Source organism: Phaseolus vulgaris, chromosome 4 (assembly GCF_051622355.1).
Source record: "Phaseolus vulgaris cultivar YP4 chromosome 4, ASM5162235v1, whole genome shotgun sequence".
Taxonomy (NCBI): Eukaryota; Viridiplantae; Streptophyta; class Magnoliopsida; order Fabales; family Fabaceae; genus Phaseolus; species Phaseolus vulgaris.
In genome coordinates, this window is record NC_143501.1 from 47,920,295 (window position 1) to 47,928,757 (window position 8,463).

Genomic DNA, 8,463 nt, shown 5'->3' on the forward strand with positions numbered 1-8,463 from the left:
GGAAGAAATATGTAGGGGTGCAGGAAGAAGAATCCAAAACCAAAAGGTGGAAAATCCTAACAACCAATTGCTCCATAAGTAACTCATTTAACTATTAAATTAAGAAAAATAAACTAATATTTTCAAATATTTTATTTTTTATATTTAAGTTCTTAATTTTAATTAAAAAACTGTTTTCATATTCATTGAGAAATACATAACTGATTATAAGATAACCAATTTTAATTTTAGTGGAAGCATCAAGGATAGTACGATTATTTTATGAATGATTAGTATACATATCTATTTTTTGTAGAACATTTTTTTCAAATAAAAGGGAATTTTCAAAAATTTTCCAAATTAATAAACTTTGTTCGTTGCTCCAAACCACCAACAATGTTTTTTTCTTGTGTTATTTACCCACCATAATTCCAATGAAACATATTTGTGTTTTTAAATGTGTAAATATAATAAATTTTATTTTGATTTTTTTCGCAATCAAGATAAAATAATTAGAGTAAAATATAGTTTTTCTAGCTTATTTTTTTGTCTTTATTTAATTGCAGTTCTCTTCAAAATTTATTTTTCAGCAAATAAGTTTATTCGTGTTGGGCCAGTTTAGGTATAGATTTTATTTTGCACTCTATTGGGCCTAGTTGAGTCGAAATCCACTTTCTCTTTTTTCTAAACATCATCATCAAGTTTACTCATTTGTATTAATTTTACCTATGTTGTTTAGCACTGAAAAATTTGTTGTTTCTTATTTTATTAATCTTGTTGATGATATTTTTCCTTAAAAAGCCTCCTTCTAATTTTTTTTTACTGCTAATAGTTAATTGTGATATTTTCTAGGGTTGTATTGTTTTGTTATTTTTCAAAGTCCATCAAGAACAAAGGTCTTCTCTTATTCCTAATTATATGAAGTTATTTATAACTTCAGTATTTTTTTCTCCCAATTTTCTTAACAATCTAATTATATGTTGAATAGATTAATAACAAAACCTATTGTATTTCATATTATATTTTTATACATATTTGTAGGGCAATTATCCCTAAGTCTCCCAAGTAAATATGTCCCTGGTGTGATTTATAGACAAAACCTAATACTTTTTTCCCAAAAAAGAAGATAATTATATACTAATTAAAGGGGTGCAACTACACAAACCCAGCAATAAAAAACTATGATAACAAGTACATAACCACAAACCAATCCCAAACCAAGAAAAAGTGCCTGAAACCTGCCATTACAAAACACATATACAATAAACATCACCAGAAGATGAAGAATGTCAGAAGAACCCTCTGACCTAACAGTGAGTTGGTTTCAGATCAGTGCCTAAGATGGTGCACTAATAATAAGTACCTCTATTCATTATATTCCTAATACTGAACCAACCCGTCAAATTTTGCATTCAATATGCAAAGTACAAAACCTATATGGGATTAAACTAATTTGCTAACTGCAATGCCGCATACATTACTAACTTGGAGACTAAACAGGAGTTGAAGGTATTAGGCTTTTTGCTGATTGTAGGGCCACATATATTATAACTTAGGAGACAAGATAATCTTGCAGAGAAATTTTAGGCTTCAGCGGTTGCAGACATGAACCATGGTGAGCAAGAGTCACATTATAAGTTATATATGAAGTGATGTTTTGGGTTGTATTAGAAGGATAATGTTGGAGTAACAGTTTTGAGTAGTATTGTAACAGCAGGTATTTTGAGACAAAATGTCTTAACATTTTTTGTAGTGGGTTTGGAGCACCCCCTTGATACTTCACTTTATTCATTGCCTACTAAAAAAACAAGATGAACCTACTAAAAAAAAAACATGAGAAGCAAAGGTAGCTTAATTCAACATGTTTTCTGGTGATACATGATCAAATAAAATGAAAATTTAACCAGGAGGAGGAAGATAATGCATAGGTGGATTATGCCCAGGTGGAGGAGGTGGACTTGGCATGATTCTCAGTTTTCTCATTTTTAGATCTGCAAATTAAGATGACAGGATGTTATTAACTGTTGAATATACATATAATAAGCTTCTAAATTCAATAAAATGTACTTTTACTTTACGTGCTAAACACTTACAAGGATGTCATCTATCAAACATTAATGAATGACAGTGATCGTGATCTTGCAATTTTAAACACATGCTAGAATCAAAATCTTGGACCACAACAAAATAAATGGTTATGATGTTGAATCACTGGTAGCTTTTCATTTTCTGTTTTTTTTTTTTGGATTCATTAGTTTTTTGGAACTCCATGTCTATTGTGATTGAGCATTACAAAGTTTGAATCTGCTAAATCTACAGGGGGAAATAGGTAGATGTTTTTCATGTGTCAATGAGGGTTATGTCTTAGGATGGTTAACCTTGTATGATTGTAAAGTCCTAGAAAAGTTTTGGTTCTTAAACAGTAATCATAACATTTCTTTATTGTCTACTAAGGTTCGAACATTCTTAACGTGTTCTACTGCAGGTAAGGGCAGGGTTTTTGTAATAATCCTTTCAAAACAATGATATTATAATGTTTTTCCAGAAACAACAAAACCCTACGTTTTGATGATACACTAATTTGTCCAAAAAGAAATGAACATGCATCCATGACACATACGTGGTGGAAGTGATCGTGATTATCTTCTTCTATGCATTTTCATGATTCATTAGGAAGACTAACCTGAACCAACACTGAACTACAAAAGCAAAACAAAGGCTATGATGAACAGAAGAAAACGTAGAGAGATCGATGAGAGACTCAAGATGTTAGCCATGGTGAAACTTGATAGTGTGAGTCATGCTTCAGAATCAGAAATCAAGAAAAATTTATAATGACGTGAGAAGAAAACCATAACTTTTGTTCTTCGATTTCATACTAAATTAATTGTAAAAATGTAACAAACTCCAAGAATTTGTCAAGCAACACGGGATTGATGAAGAAAAATAAAATCAGGTCTATTAATTAGTATTACTTTGACTAATCAATCATTATTATTTTTAATAGGCAAAGTCAATAATCATATGAAAAAAAAAATTGCATAGTCGTAACGTTAAAAGATATGAATTAGTAGTTTATGGTTCCAATAGTTTGCAGAACTTGAAGAAGGTTTCTTCTCATTCAATTTATGTTTTTTATTTTTATCGGCATCCTTCCATTTATGTGTGTTGAATGTTGAAACCCAAACCCAATTATAATATAAACTTCTGATTCATTTTCATGAGAGCAAAATTCTACTTCTATTTGAGCTTTCAATGAAATTTCCCATAGAAAATTAGGTCAATAATGTTTTTTTTAATCAGAAGGTCAATGATGTTTATAAGAAGAGCAAGTTTTGGTAGAAAAATGAAAAAAAACTCGTTTTTGTTTTTAATTTTTGCATCATGATGTTATAATATGAATTATTTATCAATTCTTTTAGATTTTTTTTATCGACAATAAAAAATAAATAAATAAAAATCATTTTGAGGTGATTCAACCTTTATACATGAATTTACTCATAACTTTTATCACAAGACTTACTCCAAAGTCTAAGTAAACAGAACTCTCCTAACTAATCCAGAGGAAAACATATAGGAAAAATAGTCATACAAACTTAAATGTGAATACGTCATGAGATCATCCTCGTACAAACCAACGAATCTAAAATCAAACACATGTAATATTTTTTCTTATCTAATTCTTATTCTTTTTATCATGTACAAAATTCTGATTTTAATTTTCTGTAAAAAAAATTTACTTAAACAAAACAAATATGTTAATTTTACGGCTCCTAATTGAAGAATTGTGTAAATGACGAACCTGAAAATAAAACTCAGCTATTGTAAAAGGAAACCTCCACAACTTATTGTAAACTGGAGAAACCTCCCCAACTTTATCCTTCCTAACCTGAAAATAGGTTGAGTTAACCGTAAAAGTATGAAACCCCCTGCCTCCAAATCTAGCAATCTGCCTTCCTCGATTCCAACTTCGTCCCTTGTAGTAACTGAAAGAACTGCTCCACCAAAGGTTTCTCCCATTCAAAAAAGGGTCTACGCCATTCAAAGTGCCACACCCAAACACCATCAATCTAATTCCCTAGTTCAGCCACCTTTGCACTTTTTGTCACACTAAGAGAGAAAATTCTCGGGAAAACACTCTTCAACGCTCCACAACTCAACCAACTGTCCTCCCAAAAAAGGATAGCCTCCCCTCACCAACTTCCCACTCAAACCCATCTTCAAACTTCTTCCCCAACCCTCTGAAGCCCACACCTCCTTCAAATCTTTCCACCAAAGAGAGCCCCTACCAACTTTACCTTCCTCTCTCAAGCTTCAACACCCACCGTACTTAGAGACGAGGATCTCTTTCCACATACCACCCTTATCCGTACCCAACCTCCAGATCCACTTACCTAATAGAGCCAAATTAAACAACCTTAGGTCAATAATACCTAGACCCCCATAGTCACGAGGCGCACAAACATTTTTCCAAGAGGTGCAAACGATCTTCCTACCATCTGAACCCCATCCCCAAAGGAAATTCTCTTGTATTTGAACTAACTTCTCTGCCACCACAAAAGGTAACTTAAACAATGACATAAAAAATAACGAGAATTTAATCAATATAGTGACTAATTATTTGTTGTATCTAAATTCGGTTTCTATTTAATGATTTTTTTGTAGTGATAGTAGTTGACCAATTTAGGATTACATTTAATTTTTCATTGACTTTCTTTTTGTTACAAAAAATAATCCCCTTTATTTTATATGTTATAGGTTTATTTTATATGTTATATGTTTGTTTGCATTTTCTACTATTTATATTTATTTGTTTAATTATGTGTGCTTTTAACTTTATAATCTTAATTATAATATTTTTCCTAGACTTTAAAAAATTCACAATTTTGTTTCCACAATTTTAATTCTTTAGTTTTTAATTATTTATAATGTTGGTATTAGATTAGGAGAAAACACGAAATGTTTGTAACTTCTTTTACTGGATTAAAGAAGATAACGATGGCAAAATTGAAACTGTTTTTTTTTTATCAACAATAAAAATTAATAAATAAAAATATTTAAAAAATACTTTACTCTTTATAAAAAAAATTACTTGGATTAGTACCACAAAAAATACTCCTACAAATAATTTCAATGTAATTCAACAGGATTCAAGTTTTGCCATTCCCATACACAACGTTAAAATATTTTTTTATCCTTCTTGTGTCATTTCCATCGAGTAGCTTCTGGATTATGTAATTTGAACACGCATTTGAAAAAAGATTTTCGGATTATGTAATCCAGAAACTAAAAAAGACTTCCGGATTACATAATTTGAAAATTAATCATGCATTTGAAAAAATACTTCTGGATTATGTAATCCAGAAACTAATTACAAATTTGAAAAAAAAAACATTGAGATTACACAATCCGAAAAAATTAAAGAAGGGTATTTTTAGAAATATGAAATTTATGGAGGTGAGAGAAAAATATATGGTGATAGAAAGAAAAAAAAACAGCCCTACACAGATTAGCTACACATAATTGTAAGGCATAAAAGTTGAAAAAAAAAAAAACTCTAAACTAAGAATACGAAGACCCTTTACCCCATTAACACAATACATGGTACCATCTTCCAAAAAGATTATCATTATGTGTCATGTGTGCATTGCAACTGCAGAGACTTTGCCATTTAGCAGGACCACCTAGGACCTTTAATAGATATACATTTATATTCGTAATCCGGAAGTATTTACATTTCATTTTCAACTTTGTTTTATTTTTAATTTTTTTATGATAGATGATTGTTGTTACTTAATATGTCATCACAACTGAGATATCAAGTTATATAATGATACTTACATTACAGGAATAACAGGATTGGGTTGACAAAAAATGAACGCAAATGAAAAAAATTGACGCCTAACATCATATTTATGTCAGTCAACCATCCGACATAAAACCCACGGAAGCAAAGTAACATTTTCGTTGACCAAGTGGTCAAGTTTGGATCACTTTGGATATTGTAGCAATCTAAGAATTTTTTTAATTTTTATCTAAGTTCTTAATTTGAATTAAAGTCCTGTTTTCAAATTTTTTGACAAATACAACCGATTATAAGGTAACCAATTTTAATTTTAGTGGAAGCATACGATTATTTCATTAATGATTAGTATACATATCATTTTTGTAGCCATTTTTTCAATGAAAGGGAATTTTAAAAAAAAAATCTAAATTAATAAACTTTGTTGGTGTGTCCTAACCATCAACAATATTTTTTTTCTTGTGTTATTTACCCACCATAATTTCAATGAAACATATTTGTGTTTTTAAATGTGTAAATATAATAAAATCGGTTTCTATTATTGTTAAATAGTTTCTAAATTGGTATCTAATTAGCGACCAAGGTTTTAACTACCAATTATTTAGTTTCTAAATTTGATAGCAAAAATCTTAGTTACTAATTAGATACCAATTTAAAAATTATTTAACAATAATAGAAACTAACTTAGAAACCAAAAACAAATTTAGTTTCCAAAATGGTATATAATTTAGTTACTATTACAACTAATTATTTTGATTTCTAAAAATTGATTTTTATTTCATGATTTTCTTGTAGTGTAACTTTAATATTTTTTTTTCTCCCAATTTTATTAACAATATTAATTATATGTTGAATAGATTATTATCAACATTTAATAGTGTCACAATGTTAAAAAAAGATTATGAGCAAAAAGTTTTATATAGAAACTGAGTAGTAGGAGAACACCTGAAGATAAAAAGAACTACAAGGTCATATCAAAAGATTTTCACTACAAAAATTATATGAAATAAAAATTACTTTTGAAAACATAAAATAATTAATTGTTATAATTATTTCACGGTGGATTATTTGACGGTGGACTATTTGCCGGTTTTCTCGGTGGATTAGGAGAAGGTGGAGGAGGTGGAGTTGGCATGACTCCCAATTTTCTCATTTTCAGATCTGCAAATTAAGATCAAATGACGTTATTAACTGTTAATAAGCTTCTAAATTCAATAAAATCTACTTTTACTTTACCTGCTAAACACTTACAAGGACGCATCTATCAGACATTAATGACAGTGATTGTGATCTTCTTACAATTTTAAACACATGCTTATGATATTGAATCACTTGGCTTTTCATTTTCTGTTCTTTTTTTTGGATTCTTTAGTTTTTTGGAAGTCCATGTCTATTGCGATTGAGCATTACAAAGTTTGAATCTGCTAAAAAAAAGATGAAGATGCATGCATGACAGATACGTGGTGGAAGTGATCGTGATTATCTTCTTCTATGCATTTTCATGATTCACTGCGAAGACTAACCTGAACCAAAACTCAACTGCAAAAGGAAAAGAAAGGCTATGATTAACAGAAGAAAACGTGGAGAGATTGATGAGGGACTCAAGATGTTAGCCATTATCTCACACTGCTGAAACTTGATAGTGTGTCAGTCATGCTTCAGAATCAGAAATCAAGACAAATTTATAATGATGTAAGAAGAAAACCCTAACTTTTTTTCTTCCATTTCATACTAAATTAATTGTAAAAATGTAACAAACTCCAAGAATTTGTCAAGCAACACGGGATTGATGAAGAAAAATAAAATAAGATCTATTAGTATTACTTTGACTAATCAATAATTATTATTTTTTATAGGCAAAGTCAATAATCAAATGAAAAAAAATTGCATAGTCGTAACGTTAAAAGATATGAATTAGTAGTGTATGGTTCCAATAGTTTGCAGAACTTAAAAGAAGGTTTCTTCTCATTCAATTTATGTTTTTTTTTTGTCGGCAATCCTTCCATTTATGTGTGTTGAATGTTGAAACCCAAACCCAATTATAATATAAACTTCTGATTCATTTTCATGAGAGCAAAATTCTACTTTTATTCTACGTTCATGACTCCGCTCCTGCTGGTCTTGCAGAACCTTGAGAACGTTGCAAGAATCGTGGGTGGTTGGCTCCTCCTTTCCCGTGGGTCTTCCTCCATCTCCTGTGACGGTCACGGCTCCGTTAAGGTTTGAAGATGCGACAGTTTTGGGTTTCTTCATTTATAAATACCGCATTCCATCCTCTTCCTTCACACATCTCTCACTCACCCAACTCCACCGTGAAACCCCTCTTCCTATCACCTTTAAATTTTTTAGTTTTCTCTCTCATCATTTATTAAAATTATTTTATTATAAATACTTTTTGGGTTCATTAGATATAAGAGAAACTTTTAGTTCTGATCCTCGGAAATCTACAGGAAGTTCCTGTTGTATTTGGGGGACTTCTTGCGCAATACACTAAAGCCAATTTTTACTACACTTACTACTTTATATTCTAAATTAACTAAAAGTTAGATAGTTAATTTAGATACCAATTCCAAAATTATTTTATAATTTTTTATTAATAATAAAAAACTGTTTAGATATCAATAATTTTTTAGTCTTTAAATTAATATCTAATTTAGTCAATATAATGACTAATTATTTGT

At 29.9% G+C, this 8,463-nt stretch overlaps 2 long non-coding RNA genes across 2 annotated transcripts; both read right to left on the reverse strand.

Annotated features, from left to right (window-relative positions):
- Positions 1–1,660: 1,660 nt before the first annotated feature.
- Positions 1,661–2,868, reverse strand: LOC137836538 (uncharacterized). Its single transcript, XR_011085323.2, has 2 exons — positions 2,663–2,868; positions 1,661–1,970 (listed from the first exon to the last, which is right to left on the reverse strand). It is a non-coding gene; the product is annotated as an uncharacterized LOC137836538 (long non-coding RNA).
- A 3,866-nt stretch (positions 2,869–6,734) lies between these two features.
- On the reverse strand, positions 6,735–7,429 carry LOC150028139 (uncharacterized). The gene is made up of 2 exons (XR_016520351.1): positions 7,306–7,429; positions 6,735–6,943 (listed from the first exon to the last, which is right to left on the reverse strand). It is a non-coding gene; the product is annotated as an uncharacterized LOC150028139 (long non-coding RNA).
- Positions 7,430–8,463: the final 1,034 nt, after the last annotated feature.